The sequence below is a fragment of the Panthera tigris genome, chromosome X (assembly GCF_018350195.1).
Source record: "Panthera tigris isolate Pti1 chromosome X, P.tigris_Pti1_mat1.1, whole genome shotgun sequence".
NCBI lineage: Eukaryota > Metazoa > Chordata > Mammalia > Carnivora > Felidae > Panthera > Panthera tigris.
The window spans coordinates 60,918,298-60,935,632 of NC_056677.1; positions in this window are offsets into that span (position 1 = coordinate 60,918,298).

Genomic DNA, 17,335 nt, shown 5'->3' on the forward strand with positions numbered 1-17,335 from the left:
CGCAATCCCAGACTTTAGCCTCTACTACAAAGCTGTCATCATCTACACAGAATGGTATTGGCACAAAAACAGACACATAGACCAATGCAATAGAATAGAAACCCCAGAACTAGACCCACAAACGTATGGCCAACTAATCTTTGACAAATCAGAAAAGAATATCCAATGGAAAAAAGACAGTCTCTTTAACAAATGGTGCTGGGAGAACTGGACAGCAACATGCAGAAGGATGAAACTAGACCACTTTCTTACACCATTCACAAAAATAAACTCAAAATGGGTAATGGACCTGAATGTGAGACAGAAAACCATCAAACCCAAGAGGAGAAAGCAGAAAAAAAACCTCTCTGACCTCAGCCGCAGCAATTTCTTACTTGACACATCCCCAAAGGCAAGGGAATTAAAAGCAAAAATGAACTATTGGAACCTCATGAAGATAAAAAGCTTATGCACTGCAAAGGAAACCATCAACAAACTAAAAGGCAACCAACGGAATGGGAAAAGATATTTGCAAATGACATATCGGACAAAGGGCTAGTATCCAAAATCTATAAAGAGCTCACCAAACTCCACACCTGAAAAACAAATAATCCTGTGAAGAAATGGGCAGAAGACATGAATAGACACTTTTCTAAAGAAGACATCCAGATGGCCAACAGGCACATGAAAAGATGCTCAACGTCACTCGTCATCAGGGAAATACAAATCAAAACCACACTCAGACACCACCTCACATCTGTCAGAGTGGCTAAAATGAAATCAGGAGACTATAGATGCTGGCGAGGATGTGGAGAAACGGGAACCCCTTCACACTGTTGGTGGGAATGCAAACTGGTGCAGTTGCTCTGGAAAACAGTGTGGAGGTTCCTAAAAAATTAAAAATAGATCTACCCTATGAGCCAGCAATAGCACTGCTAGGAATTTGTCCAAGGGATACAGGAGTGCTGATGCATAGGGGCACTTGTACCCCAATGTTTATAGCAGCACTGTCAACAATAGCCAAATTATGGAAAGAACCTAAATGTCCATCAACTGGTGAATGGATAAAGAAACTGTGGTTTATATACACAATGAAATACTACTTGGCAATGAGAAAGAATGAAATATGGTCTTTTGTAGCAACGTGGATGGAACTGGAGAGTGTTATGATAAATGAAATAAGTCCTACAGAGAAAGACAGATACCATATGTTTTCACTCTTATGTGGATCCTGAGAAACTTAACAGAAGACCATGGGGAGGGGAAGGGGAAAAAAATGTTAGAGAGGGAGGGAGGCAAAACATAAGAGACTCTTAAAAACTGAGAACAAACTGAGGATTGATGGGGGGTGGGAGGGACGGGAGAGTGGGTGATGGGAATTGAGGAGGGCACCTGTTGGGATGAGCACTGGGTGTTGTATGGAAACCAATTTGACAATAAATTTCATATTAAAAAAAAACCTGAACAAAAATATTTATAGCAGCTTTATTCATAGTTGTCAAAATTTGGAAGCAAAAAAGATGATTTTTATTAGGTGCATCAATGAATAAACTGTGGTACATCCATGCGATGCAGTATTATTAAAAAGAAATGAGCTATCAAGACATGAAAAGACACGGAGGAATCTCAAATGTATATTACTCAGTGAAAGAAGCCCATATGAAAAGGCCTCATTCTGTGTAATTCCAACCCTATGACATTCTGGAAAAGGCAAAACTATGGACCCAGTGAAAGGATCAGTGGTTGCTAGGGGGTTGAAGAGGAGCAAGGGATGAATAGGCAAAGCATAAAGGATATTTAGGGCAATAAGCTATTCTGTATGATAGTATAATGGTGGACACATTTAATTACATATTTGTCAAAACCCATAGAATGAGTTTTAATATAAACTATGAAATTTGCATGTGTCAATGTAGGTTTATTGACCGTAATAAATTTACCACTCTGAGGTGGGATTTTGATACTGGCGTAGATTGTGTTGTGTGAAGGCAGGGGATATATGGGAACTCTCTTTACCTTTTGCTCTATTTTACTAGGACCCTAAAAATGCTCTAAAAAATAAATTATATTTATTCTTTTTCTTTTTCAAGGTTTATTTAAATTTCACTTAGTTAACCTACAGTGTAATATTAGTTTCAGGTGTAGAATTTAGTGACTCATCACTTATATTCAACAGCCAGTGCTCAACACAATTGCTCTCCTTAATACCATCACCCATTTAACCCATCCCCTGCCCACCTTCCCACCAGCAATACTCAGTTTGTTCTCTGTAGTTAAGAGTCTGTTTTATGCTTTGCCTCTCTTTTTTTCCCTATTTTTATCCGTTTTTTTCTTATTTTCCACACATGAGTAAAATCATATGGTATTTGCCTTTCTCTGACTTATTTCACTTAGCATAATACTCTCTAGCTCCATCCATGTTGTTGCAAATAGCAAGATTTCATTATTTTTTATGGCTGAATAAAATTCCATTGTATAGATATATACATCACATCTTCTTTATCCATTTATCAGTCGATAGACATTGGGCTCTTTAAAAAATTTGGCTATCGTTGGTAATGCTGCTATAAACATCAGGGTGCATGTTTCCCTTTGAATCAATATTTTTGTAATTACCTAGTAGTGCAATTGCTAGATCACAGGGTAGTTCTATTTTTAACTTTTTGAGGAAGCTCCATCCTATTTTCCAGACTGCATTCCCACCAAGAGTGTAAGAGGACTCCCCTTTCTCCACATCATCACCAAATCTGTTGTTTCCTGTGTTAATTTTAGCCATTCTGACAGGTCTGAGGTGATATCTTAGTTTAGTTTTGAGTTGTATTTCCTGAATGATGAGTGATGTCGAGTGTCTTTTCATGTGTCTGGTAGCCATCTGGATGTCTTTAGAAAAATGTCTGGATTTTAAGTGGACATTTTTTAACTGGATTATTTGGCTTTTGGGTGTTGAGTTTTATAAGTTCTTTATATATTTGGGATACTAGTCCTTTATCAGATATGTCATTTGCAAATATCTTCTCCCATTCCGTAGGTTGCCTTTTATTTTGTTGATTGTTTCTGGCACTGTGCAGAAGCTTTTTATCTTGATGAAGTCCTAATGGCTTATTTTTGCTTTTTTCCCCTTGTCTCAAGAGGTATTTCTAGTAGCAAGTTGCTATGACTGATGTCAAAGAGGTTACCGCATGTGTTCTCCTGTAGGATTTTAATGGTTTCCTGTCTCACATATAGGTCTTTCATCCATTTTGATTTTATTTTTGTGTATGGTGTAAGAAAGTGTATGCTGTACAAAAGTTTCATTCTTTTGCATACTGCTGTACAGCTTTTCCAACACCATTAGTTGAAGAAACTTTTTTTCCATTGGAAATCCTTTCCTGCTTTGTTGAAGATAGTTGACCATATACTTGTGGGTCCCTTTCTGAGTGTTCTGAGTTCCATTGATCTATGTGTCTGTTTTTGTGACAGCACCATACTGTCTGGATCACAGCTTTGTAATGTAAATAGAAGTCGGGAAATGTGATGCCTCTAGCTTTCTTTTCTTTTCTTTTTTAGGATTGCTTTGTCTATTTGGGGTCTTTTATGCTTCCATACAAATTTTAGGATCATTTGTTCTAGCACTGTGAAAAATGCTCCTGGTATTTTTATAGGGATTGCATTGAATGTGTAGGTTGCTTTGGGTAGTATTGATATTTTAACATATTTGTTTTTCCCATCCATGAACATGGGGTTTTTTTTCCATTTTTTTGTGTCATTTTCAAATTTTTTCATCAGCATTTTATAGTTTTCAGAGTAGAGATCTTTTACCTCTTTGGTTAAGTTTATTCCTTGGTATCTTAAGGGTTTTGGTACAATTGTAAATAGGATCGATTCCTTGACTTCTATTTTGCTGCTTCATTATTGGTGTATAGAAATATAACAGATTTCTACAGATTGATTTTGTATCCTATGATACTGAATTTGTGTATCAGTTTTAGAAAATTGTTTGGTGGAATCGTTTGAGTTTTCCATATAGAGTATCAGGTCACCTGCAAATAGTGAAAGCTTGCTTTTTCCTTGCTGACTTGGTGCCTTTTATTCCTTTTGGTTGTCTGATTGCTGAGGCTAGGACTTCCAATAGTATGGCAAATAACTGTGGTGAGTGTGGACATCCTGGTCTATTTCCTGACCATAGAGGAAAAGCTCTCACTTTTTCCCCATTGAGGATGATATTAGTTGTGAGTTTTTTGTATATGGCCTTTACGATGTTGAGATATGTTCCTTCTATCCCTACTGTATTGAGGGTTTTCATCAAGAATGGATGTTGTAATTTGTCAAATGGTTTCTCTGAATCTATTGAGAGGACCATATGGCTGTTATCCTTTCTTTTATTAATGTGGTGTATCACATTGATTTATTTGTGTATACTGAACCACCCTTGAACTCCAGGAATAAATTTCACTTGATCATGATGAGTCTATTAATTCTATTAATGTATAGTTGTATCCAATTTGCTAGTATTTTATTGAGATTTTTTTGCCCCATGTTCATTAGAGATACCTGCCTGTAGTTGCCTTTTCAGTGGAGGCTTTCTCTGGTTTTGGAATCAGGGTAATGCTGGCCTCATAGAATGAGTTTGGAAGTTTTCCTCCTGTTTCTGTCTTTTGGAATAGTTGAATAAGAATAGGTATTAACTCTTATTTAAGGATTTGGTAGAATTCCCCTGTGAAGCCATCTGGCCCTGGACTTTTGTTTGTTGGGAGATTTCTTTGATTACTTAGTCAATTTCTTTGCTGATTATTGGTCTGTTCAAGTTTTCTATTTATTTCCGTTTCAGTTTTGGTAGTTTATATATTTCTAGGAATTTACGCATATCTTCTAGATAAAAGCATATGATTTTTCATAATATTCTCTCATAATTATTTGAATTTCTGTGTTTTTGTTTGTTCTTCCTCCTCTCTTATTGTGATTTTATTTGGGTCCTTTATCTTTTCTTTTTGTTAAGTCTGGCTATGGGTTTATCAATTTTATTAATTTTTTCAAAGAAACAGCTCCTGGTTTCATTGATCTGGTCTACGGTTTTTTTTGTTGTTGTTGTTTCTAAATCACTTATTTCTGCCCTAATCTTTATTATTTCTCTTCTTCTGCTGGCTTTACACTTCATTTGTTGTTCTTTTTCTAGCTCCTTTTAGATGTAAAGATAGGATATTTGTGATTTTTCTTGTTTCTTGAGGTAAGCCCATATCACTATATACTCCCTCTGAGGACTGCTTTTGCTGCGTCCCAAAATTCTTGGACCCTTGTCTTGTCTTTCTTTCTTTCTTTCTTTCTTTCTTTCTTTCTTTCTTACCATCCTGTTTTCATTTTTATTTGTTTCCGTGTACTTTTTTATTTCCTCTTTTGATTTCCTTCATTCTTTAATAGGATGTTCTTTAATCTCTGTGTATTTGTGGGCTTTCCAAAGTTTTTCTTGTGGTTGACTTTAAGTTTCATAGTGTTGTGGATGGAAAAGATGCACAGTATGATCTCAATCTTTTTGTACTTATTGAGGCCTCATTTGTGACATCGTATGTGATCTATTCTAGGGAATGTCCCATGTGCACTTGAAAAGAATATGTATTCTGTCGCTTTAGAAAGAAATATTTTGAATATATCTATTAAGTATATCTGGTTCAGTGTGTCATTCAAAGCCATTGTTTCCTTGTTGATTTTCTATTTGAATGACATTTCCATTGATATATGTGGGTTTTGAAGTCCCCTACTATTATTGTATTATTATCCATGTTTTCCTTTATGTTTGTTATTAAGTGTTTTATATATTTGATTTCACTCAAGTTGGGCACATGAATATTTACAATTGTTAGATCTTCTTGTTGGATAGTCCCCTTCATTTTGATAAAGTGCCCTTCTTCAACTCTTGGTACAGTTTTTGGTTTAAAATTTAGTTTGTCAAATATAAGTATTGCTACTCTGGCTTTCTTTTGATGTCTATTTGCATGATAGATGTTTCTACATTCCCTCACTTTCAATCTGCGGGTGTTTTTAGGTCTAAAATGAGTCCCTCGTAGGCAACAGCATATAGATAGGTCTTATTTTTTTCTATCCATTCTGATATATCCATTCTGATAGCAATTCTATGTCTTTTGATTAAAGCATTTAGTCCATTTACATTAAAAGTAATCTTTGATAAATATGAATTTAGTGCCATTTTATTACATTTTTTCATTGTTTCTGGATATTTTCTCTGTTACTTTCTAGTGTACTCAAGAAGTCCCCTTTACTATTTCTTGCAGGGCTGATTTAGTATTCATGAACTCCTTCAGTGTTTGTTTGTCAGGAAAACTCTTTATATCTCCTTCTATTCTGAATAATAGCCTTGCTGGATAAAGTGTTCTTGGCTGCATATTTTTTCCCATTCAGCATTGGTTTATATCATGCCACTCCTTCTTGCCTGCCAAGTTTTTTACTTCACATCCGTGGCAACATCTGTTGTTTCCTGAATTTTTAGTTTTAGTCACTCTGAGCAGTGTGAGGTGGATCTCATTGTGGTTTTGATTTGTATTTCCCTGATGATGAATGACGTTGAGCATCTTTTCATGTGTCTGTTTAACATCTGGATGTCTTCTTTAGAAAAGTGTCTATTCATGTCTTCTGCCCATTTCCTCACTGGATTATTTGTTTTTTGGGGTTGACTTTGATAAATTCTTTATAGATTTTGGATACTAACCCTTTATCTCATATGTCATTTGCAAATATCTTCTCCCATTTCCATCCGTTGACTTTCAGTTTTGTTGATTGTTTCTTCCACTGTGCAGAAGCTTTTTATCTTGATGAGGTCCCAGTAATTCATTTTTGCTTTTATTTCCCTTGCCTTCAGAGACATGTCAACTAAGAAGTTACTGCAGCTGGGGTCAATGAGGTTGCTGCATGTTTTCTCTTGTAGTTTTTTTTTCTCCTGTAGGATTTTGATAGTTTCATGTCTCACATTTATGTTTTTCATCCATTTTGAATATTTTTTTTTTATGTATGGTGTAAGAAAGGGGTCTAGTTTCATTCTTCTGCATGTTGCTCTCCAGTTCTCCCAGCACCATTTGCTAAAGAGACTGTCTTTTTCCACTGGATACTCTTTCCTGCTTTGCCAAAGATTAGTTGGCCATGTATTTGTGGGTCCATTTCTGGGTTCTCTATTCTATTCCACTGATCTATTTGTTTTTGTGCCAATACCATACTGTCTTGATGATTACAGCTTTGTAATACGGCTTGAAATCCGGACTTGTGATGCCTCCAGCTTTGGTTTCCTTTTTCAATATTACTTGGCTACTTGGGTTTTTATGTGTCCCATACAAATTTTATGAATGTTTTTTCTAGTTCTGTGAAGAACGATGGTGCTATTTTGATTGGGATTGCAGTGAATGCGTAGATTGTTTTGGGTAGTATCGACCTTTTAACAATATTTCTTCTTCCAATCCATGAGCATGAAATGTTTTTCCATTTCTTTGTTTCTTCTTCAATTTCTTTCATAAGCTTTCTACAGTTCTCAGCGTACAGATCTTTTACCTCTTTGGTTAGGTTTATCCTACTATTCTTACAGAATTGTCTTTTGGGCACAGGATCACCACCTAAGTCACTAGGACGACTTCCAGTCTTAAGATTCCCCTGTGATATTTCCTCCTCATTGGTCTAATGTGATCCCCTCCACATCTCTGGTCTGGCCACTCTGGCCCTGAGACCTCTACTGGGAGCTGGAAAAACCAGTGACTGATTAAACTAAAACCCAACCAGGGACCATTTTCTTGGGAAGCTGGCTGTAAAGACTACTTGTGTTGAAATATTGCTTAGACCATGATGGATTTCTATCTTTATTATTTTTCATCAGTTTCCTCTATTAAGTTACAAAATTGGATAATTTCCCTTTGAAAAACTTTTCTGGTATTTTCCACGGGTTACAAATGGGAGTTTTCTCACAGCATGGCACGACCTTCACAGGCACAGCCCAGCATGGCTCTTCCCATGCCCTTCAGCCCACAGTCAATTTTTGTTTCCTAATTTTTGTAACTTTTCTTGAGTAGATGTTTCTTCACTTGCTTTTTGCTTTTAGGAACACTTCCAGATGTCTAAACATTTTTAAAAATAATCTTTACTAGTTTCGCTGGAGAGCAACTAATGCTGTCATGCTAGAAATCAATTTTTCAGAGTTCTGCCTTTAAACCTCTTTTATCTATCTATCTATCTATCTATCTATCTATCTATCTATCTATCTATCTATCTTCACTCCCTTGATTTCATCCAGTCTTATGACTTTAAATATCAACTAAACACTGATGATTCTCAAATTTACATCTCCTGCAAGGCACTTTCCCTCTAAATTTGTGCCATATATCCAACTTCCTAGTTAACATCTCCAGTTAGATATCTAATAGTCATCTCAGGCTTCACATTTTCAACATTGAACTATTGATCTATGCTTCATCCTAAATCCTGCTTTATTCAGTCTTCACTATCTCAGTAAATACAAATTCTAATCTCCCTATTGCTCTGGTCAGAAATCTTGGAGTCATTCTTGACTCTTTTCCTTCTCTCTCACTCCATATCAAATCTCCTGGCCAAAAATCATAGGCTTTATCCTTAACATATTTCAAGATTTGCCCACTTCCCACCCTCTTCCACCAGATACAAGATACTATTATCTCTTCCCTGGATTGTTTCAGTACCTTCCTAACTGGACTTCTTGCATCTAGACTCCTCATCGTTCTTTCTCCTAACATGCCAGAGTGATCCTGTTAAAACTTAAATCATCATATCATTTCTCTGCTTAAAATCATCTAACGTATTCTCATCTCAGAGAATTTTATGCTCTTACAATGGCCAAAAAGTCTCCATAAGATCTGCACACCCATTCTCAGTTTACTCTGACCTCATCTGATATTGCTGCTACCCCTCACTCTGCTCTGTTCTTACTTTGCTCAACACACCAACCTCACCTGACTTTGCTCCTTAACACACCAACCTCACTTGTACCTTGTAATTTTTGCACTTGTTATTGCCTCTGCCAGCAACACTTTTCTTAGGTATCTTCACAGATTTCTTCCTTTCCTTATTCAGGTATTTCTCTTTAAGTCTTAATCTCATAAGGGCTTTTTCACCACCCCATTTAAAATTACTGACTTCTTTCTGTCATTACTTCTTATTCCCCTTCCCTGCTTGCAATCATCTAACATAATGTATATTTCAATTATTTATTTTATATATTGTCTGTCTCCCTGCCAATGGACTATAAACTTCATGAGAACAGGGATATTATTCTGTTTTGTTCACCACCCAACAGCTAACAGCTAAGAATAGTGTCTGGCACAAAATTGATTCTTAATAAATACTTGTTGAAAGAATTAATAGATTTTAATGGAGGGAGAGAGCATAAGGGCACTTTCTGGAATGGGAAAATGAGACATAAAAAGTGGTCTTGTGACCTTTTTATTTGCCTCACAAATTGATCACAAACCAGCTTTGCTCTGGATTGAATGTTTGGGTCTCCTCAAATTTCATGTTAAAGTCCTAATCCCCAATGTGATGGTACTTGGAGGTAGGGACTTTGGGAAGTAATTGAGTCATGAGTGTGGGGCCCTCATAAACGGGATTAGTACTCTTACATGAAGAAACATGAGAGAGATGATATCTCCTGTCCCTACCATGTGAAGACACAGCAAATAGGCAGACATCTGCAAACCAGAAAGAGGGCTTTCACCAGAACCCAACCACTCAAGCACTCTGATCTTGGACATCCAGCCTCCAGAACTGCGGGAAATAAGTTTCTGCTTTTTAAGCCACCCGGTCTATGGTATCTTGTTATAGCAGTCAAACTGACTAAGGAAGGCATGTATGTGAGCTCATATGTGCCTCAGTGTCAGTGCTGCTTCCCTCTCACCCATAATCCAGTCAAGTCATTAAGTATTTAATCGGTAAATCATGACTTGGGTCATGGCATTGTTTGGCCATGGACACAGTATCCTCTCACCAGATCTAGACAAACTGGCGGATTTACAATCCTCTCCAAATTCTGCCAACTATTGTAGCCACATGCCTTTGATTACATACATATATATATATATATATATATATATATATATATATATATATGGATAAGAGTGGTGGGGGTGGTATTTGAAATATAACTTGTGGGCCTGGAGTAATATCCATACTTCAGCCACACTCATTACTTTGCTCAGAACTTCAGTATCCTACTCAAGGATCTTCCACAGCCATTGTGTAAATATCTTATTAATAAGATTTGCAAGGGGCCCCGAAGCCTTATTTCCATATTTACTGAATAGAGATCCTGGGTCCCAGAGAGGGGAATAAACTCGCCCAACGTCCTATAAACAAAAAATAAGAGAAATTGAAATCCTTTCTTCTTGACTTCTTGTCTGATGTTCTTTTAAGTAGTAGACATTGAATTGCCTCTTGTGGGATGCTCCAATTGCAGAGAAATTCTACAGTCAACAGAAATATTGTAACAGAAGCTGGATGCAAAAAATACATGGTGCCAGAGTATTTCATCTCAGTAATAGTTAAGGGATGTGTTGGAATTTTTGCAAACAAGTGCATATTGGTTTATAGTCTTCAGAATTCTTTTTAACTAATCAAAGGCGGAACACATTTAATTAATCTTGTCAATCCATTGTACTGATTACTAGGCCTGATACTGCAATTTACAAAGTAGGGGTTTAATCAACTGTAGCATTGCTTCTTTATATACTTTTAACAGTTTGAAGTATGAGTTCACACAGACATTTTGAGAGTGGGGTTATTTGGGATTCTATTTCTCTCTGTAATAGATTAGGTACCTTTGGAAATAAGTTCCAAGGTAGTGATTTGTGTGTAAGAAGTTTAATAGGGAGTGCACTTTGAGAACAACGCTTGAGAAGGATTAAAAGAAGTCGGATTGTAGAGGAAGAAGTTGCAACAGGAGACTCAGCCAACTTTAGAGGAGCTCTGGGGTTGAATGGCCTTCCAGAGATATTTCATATTGAAGCAAGGAGGCTTGCTTAGTCTTTATTTTTTTCTTATGTTTTATTATTTATTTTTCTTCTTTTTAAAAATATTTATATATTTTTGAGAGAGAGACAGAAAGACAGAGCATGAGCAGGGGAGGGGCAGAGAGAGAGAGGGAGACACAGATATTGAAGCAAGCTCAGGCTCCAGACTGTTAGTGTGGAGGCCTAACTGGGGCTCGAAGCCACGAACTGTGATTATTACCTGAGCCAAAGTCAGATGCTTAACCGACTGAGCCACCCAGGCGTCCCTATTTTTACTTATTTTTCTTCCAAGATGTTATTTAAATTCAAGTTAACATATAGTGCAGCACTGGTTTCAGGTGTAGAATTTAGTGATTCATCACTTACATATAGCACCCAGTGCTCATCACAACAAGTGCCCTCCTTAATGCCCATCACCCATTTAGCCCATCCCACCAACCATTTCCCCTCCAGCCACCCTAAGTATTTGGTCTATGTTTAAGAGTCTCTTGTGGTTTGCTTCCCTCTCTGTTTTTATCTTATTTTTCCTTCCCTTACCCTATGTTCTTCTGTTTTGTTTCTTAAGTTCCACATATGAGTGAAATCATATGGTATTTGTCTTTCTCTGATGGACTTATTTCACTTAGCATGTTAATACACTCTAGCTCCATCAACATTGTTGCAAATGGCAAGATTTCATTATTTTTGATAGCTAATATTCCATTATGTATATCACATCTTTATCAATTCATCAGTTGATGGACATTTGGGCTCTTTCCATAATTTTGCTATTGTTGATAGTGCTGCTATAAACATTGGGGCGTATGTGGCCCTTTGAGTCAGCATTTTTGTATCTTTTGGATAAATACCTAATAGAGCAGTTCCTGGGTCATAGAGTAGTTCCACTTTTAACTTTTTGAGGAACTTCCATACTGTTTTCCAGAGTGGCTGCACCAGTTGGTTTTCTTACCAACACTGTAACAGGGTTCCCCTTTCTCTACATCCTTGCCAACATCTGTTGTTTCCTGAGCTTTAATTTTAGCCATTCTGACAGGTGTGAGGTGGTATCTCATGGTGATTTTGATTTGTATTGCCATGATGGTGAGTGATGTGGAGCATCTTTTCATGTGTCTGTCACCCACTTGGATGTCTTCTTTGGCAGTGTCTATTCATGTCCATGGCCTATTTCTTCACTGGATTATTTGTTTTATGGGCATTAAGTTTTATGAGTTCATTATAGATTTTGGATACTAACCCTTTATCCAATATATCACTTGCAAATATCTTCTCTCATTCTGTAGGTTGACTTTTAGTTTTGTTGATTGTTTTCTTTGCAGAAGGACCAGTATGTGATTTATTCTGGAGAATCTTCCATGTCCACTAGAAAATAATGTGTATTCTGTTGCTTTACTATGAAATGTTCTGAATGTATCTGTTGAGTCCATTGGGAAACTGGACTACTTTCTTACACCAAACACACAAAAAAATTCAAAATGGAAAAACACCTAAATGTGAGATATGAAACCATAAAAAATCCCACAGGAGAAAACAGGCAGCAAGCAACCTCTTTGATCTTGGCCACAGCATTTTCTTACTTGACATGCTTCTGAAGGCAAGGGAAATAAAAGCAAAAATGAACTATTGGGACCTCATCAAGATAAAAAGGTTCTGTACAGTGAAGGAAACAATCAACAAAACTAAAAGGCAACTGATATTTGCAAATGACATATTGGATAAAGGGTTAGTATCCAAAATCTGTAAAGAACTTATCAAACTCAACCCCCAAAAAACTAATAATCCAGTTGAGAAATGGATAGAAGATATGAATAGACACTTTCCGAAGAAGACATCCGGATGGCTAACAGACACATGAAAAGATGCTCAAAATCACTCGTCATTAGGGAAATACAAATCAAAGTCACAATGAGATACCACCTCATGCCTGCCAGAATGGCTGAAATTAACAACTCAGTCAACAACAACAGATGTTGGCGAGGGTGCAGAGAAAGGCAAACAGTTTAGCACTGCTGGTGAGAATGCCAACTGGTGCAGCCACTCTGGAAAACGGTATGGAGGTTCCTCAAAAAATTAAAAGGAGAACTCCCCTAAGACCCAGCAATTGCACTACTAGGTATTTACCCAAAGGATACAAACATGATGATTTGAGGGGCACATGCACCACAATGTTTATAGCAGCACTATCAATAATAGCCAAATTATGGAAAGAGCCCAAATATCCATCAACTGATGAATGGATAAAGAAGAAGAATGGAATATTACTTGGAGTTCAAAAAGAATGAAAGCTTGCCATCTGCAAAAACATGCATGAAACCAGAGTGTATTGTGTTAAGTGAAATAAGTCAGTTAGAGAAAGTCAAATATCATATGATTTCACTCACATGTGGAATTTAAGAAATAAAATAGATGCACATAGGAGAAGGGAAGGAAAAGTAAAATAAGATAAAAACAGAGAGGGAAGCAAACCACAAGAGACTCTTAAACATGGACAAGAAAACAAGGGTTGCTGGAGGGGAGGTGGTTTGTGGGATGGGCTAAATGAGTGATGGGAATTAAGGAGGGCATTTGTGATGAGCACTGGTGCTATATGTAAGTGATGAATCACTTAATTCTATTCCTGAAACCAATACTACACTATATGTTAACTAACTTGAATTTAAATGTTAAAATAGTGGCCCAGTTTTCCTAGCACCATTTTCTGAAGAGACTTTTTTCCATTGGATAATTTTTCCTGCTTTGTCAAAGATTAGTTGACCATATAGTTATGGGCCTATTTCTGGGTTCTTTTCTATTCCTTTGATCTATGTCTGCTTTTGTGCCAGTACCATACTGTCTTGATGATTACAACTTTGTAATGCAGCTTGAAGTTCAGAATTGTGGTGCTTCCTGCTTTGGTTTTCTTTTTCAATGTTACTTTGGCTAGTTGGGGTCTCTTCTGGTTCCATACAGTTTTAGAATTGTTTGTTCCAGCTCTTTGAAAAATGTTGGTGTTATTTTGATAGGGATTGCATTGAACGTGTAGATTGCTTTGGGTAGAATAGACATTTTAATAGTATTTGTTTTTCCAATCTATAAGCATGGAATATATTTCCATTTCCTTGTGTCATCTTCAATTTCTTAAATTACTATTCTATAGTTTTCAGAGTACAGATCTTTTACCTCTTTAGTTAGGCTTATTCCTAGGTGTCTTATGGTTTCAGTGCAATTGTAAATGGGATCAATTCCTTGATTTCTCTTTTTGCTCTTTCAATATTGGTGTATAGAAATGCAACAGATTTCTGTACATTGATTTTGTATAGTGCAACTTTACTGAATTTGTGTACCAGTTCTAGCAATTGTTTGGTGGAGTCTTTTGGGTTTTTTATATACAGTAAAAAGTCACCTGCAGATAGTAAGATTTTGACTTCTTCCTTGAAGATTTGTATGCCTTTTAGTTATTTTTGCTGTCTGATTGCTGAGGTTAGGACTTCTAGTAGTATATTGAACAACAGTCATGTGAGTGGACATCTCTATTGTGTTTCTGACCTTTGTGGGAAAGCTTTCAGTTTTTCCCCATTAAGGATGATATTACCTGTGGGTCTTTCATATATGGCCTCTATGATGTTGAGCTATGTTTTGTCAAGAGGGCTGAGTCTTTGTGTCCTCACCTAGCGTTATCAATAGATGCAGGCTGTTCTGGAGACGAGAAGGGGGTGTGCGTAACATTGAGTGGGGAAGATCCTTCATAACAGGACAGTTACTGGCAAGGGAATAAGTTATGAGGCTGGACCCAGACCCACAACATTCTAGGCAGCTGTGGGAGAGTATTTGGGTTTTCATGGGGGATGAGGGTGGCACAGCATAGTATTATTTAATACATTTTCCATCCTTTAGATTTTGGTCCTCTCCCACTCCCCCACCTGTCATCCTCAAATGGTTTTTTTCACTAATTCCTTGTCTTACTCTTTGCACAATTAAGCTTATAGCAAGGTTCAGCAGAATGGACTCACTTTCTCTCACCTGTAAAACGGGAATCATAATACAGAGCCTAACTACTCCACGATGTTGAATGAGATAGCCTATATGTAAGTACTTTCCAAAGGCACTATGTAAATGCATGTGAAGGAGTTCTATTGATACAAGCAATTGGTTTCTTGCTTCCCATAATTTCAGGGATTATATCAAACTTAGAGCTCAAAACCTAAAATAAAGTTTATAATCATCTCAATTTCTACAGGAAAATTTTCCAGCTTTTGCTTTATCAGGCTTTGTAACTCCATAAAAATGTAAGCAAGAGAGCTAAATTCAAACTTGTCAATTCTGCTACTAGTCTCTTTGGTGTAGGTCTCCATGCTGCTTAATATTGTCCTTTGGTTTCCATGACCTCTGTGACCATGGAGAATATCAAGATCTTCACACATTTTTTTTGTATCTGTTTTAGCACCTAGCAACGTGCCTGGTATATAGTAATGGCTCAACTAGTATTCGTTAACTGAATGAATGATTTCATAGTTCTGCAGGTGTGTGTAAAGAAGGCTGGATTTGAAGTCAAAAGACTGGGGTTTCTGTATGGCTCTGCTTCTTTTTGGATATGTGATCCTGGACAAGTCACTTTAGGAAAAAGAATCACACAGATATTATCTATAAATGGGGACTTGTAATCCTTAAGTTTTTTTTTTTTTTGAAAATTAAATGAGAGAATGTATAGAAGCTCTTTGTAAACTACGAACCACCAAATTTTAGGTGTTATGATTAATTATTAGTGAATTGTGCTTTTAGTAGCATCTTAAATAACTAGATACATAAATTTGCTAATGATTATTGGTTAATATAAGTAAGCGTATATGTGGGTATTTCCTATAAGAGTGAAACACAAGACACACTGGCAATTGTACTGTTCTAATTCCTATTCTGTGGCATTGACAACAAAGCCATTTGCCTGATGAGACACTAGACAAATATGACTACAGTGCAGTTTTGGTCTTGGAAGTTCTCACAATACCATTTTAAATTCATTACTGCATTTAAATTACTGATAATGAAACAATAATGTACTGCAGTGTTTTCTTTTAGAGTACCCATTGGTAAAGTAGCCAGATTTGGCTTTGAAGTCCAGAGATCCTTTGAACTGCATTCTGTGCTAGGTGCAAAGATGCACAAGCTTTCAAAAGTGACTGGGATTATAATCCTAGGCTGCAATTCTTATCATCAAATCAAATTTAAACTCGATAATTACAGCTAATAGTGTACTGACCTATAGGGTCAGGAACAAAGGAGAGAAAACCGGAGTGAAAAAAAGGGAGAAAAATACCTTTAATACCAATACTGAAACAACAAACAAAAAATTGAAAATAGCCAGATCAAGGCTCAAGTCCCACCAAAGGCCTGCATATTCCTGTTGTCTGTTACTCATGTTACTCTGCATCTCTCATGTGTTGCTTATGTTCCTCTGTGGAACAGGGAATTTTAAGAGTTGGTTTTTTGGAAGGCAAAATGGAATTATAGAATGTCAAAATTGTAAGAACATCTAGGGGTCAAATAGCTAATGCTTCTCACTTATAGATGGGGAAAGGCAAGTCCAGAGAGGGAAAGGGACTTGTTAAAGGCTGCTCAATAATTTTTTAGCAGAATTAGCAGGTTTCTGACTTTCGTGTTAGAGCCCTTTAAAAAGGGAGCCGGTAAATCACTCTTTCTCACAGAGCGTCATTTAAAAAAAAAGTCATAATTGCCAGGTTACTTGTTAGAAACAAAGATTCTTTGATCCCATCTCAGATCTACTCAATCAGAATCTCAAAGGCCATGAGAACTTGCATTTTAACAAGTATTACAATTGTTCCAATACACACTGGTGTTGAAAAGTACTGCCCTAGACATTCTTTCTCAAAAGAATTAAAAAAAATGTCTTTGCAAGTACTTAAAAGAAGCTAAGTGGTTGTGGATCTGAAATGCTGTCAGGATCCCCATGGTAACTGAACAGTGTAGGTCCCAAGGAATAAAGATAAGGAACATTGTTGGTCAAGCACACTTAGGAAGTTGCAGTTTGTAGAACAGTCTAGTAGAGGGCAGGCTCTTCAGCAGCTTGCTAGGCATTTTTTTTACTTCCCCTTTTGGTTACAGAGACAAACTAACTGAAGATGCACTTACTGAAGTATAATCTCTCTGCCAAGACACAGTCTAAAATCATGGGCCTTATATATATGTAATCACTTTATTACTCCACCCCTACTTTTTTCTGGCTCTCCCACTCACCCAGTTTTGCATGCAGAATTCCCTAAGGGCTCCTGAAGACCCTGCAAGCAAACATCCCCAGCTTCACCCCATCTGCCTGGCTGAGGTCTGGGAACCCAGGCCGACTGCCGACTCAAAGGGTACGCTGG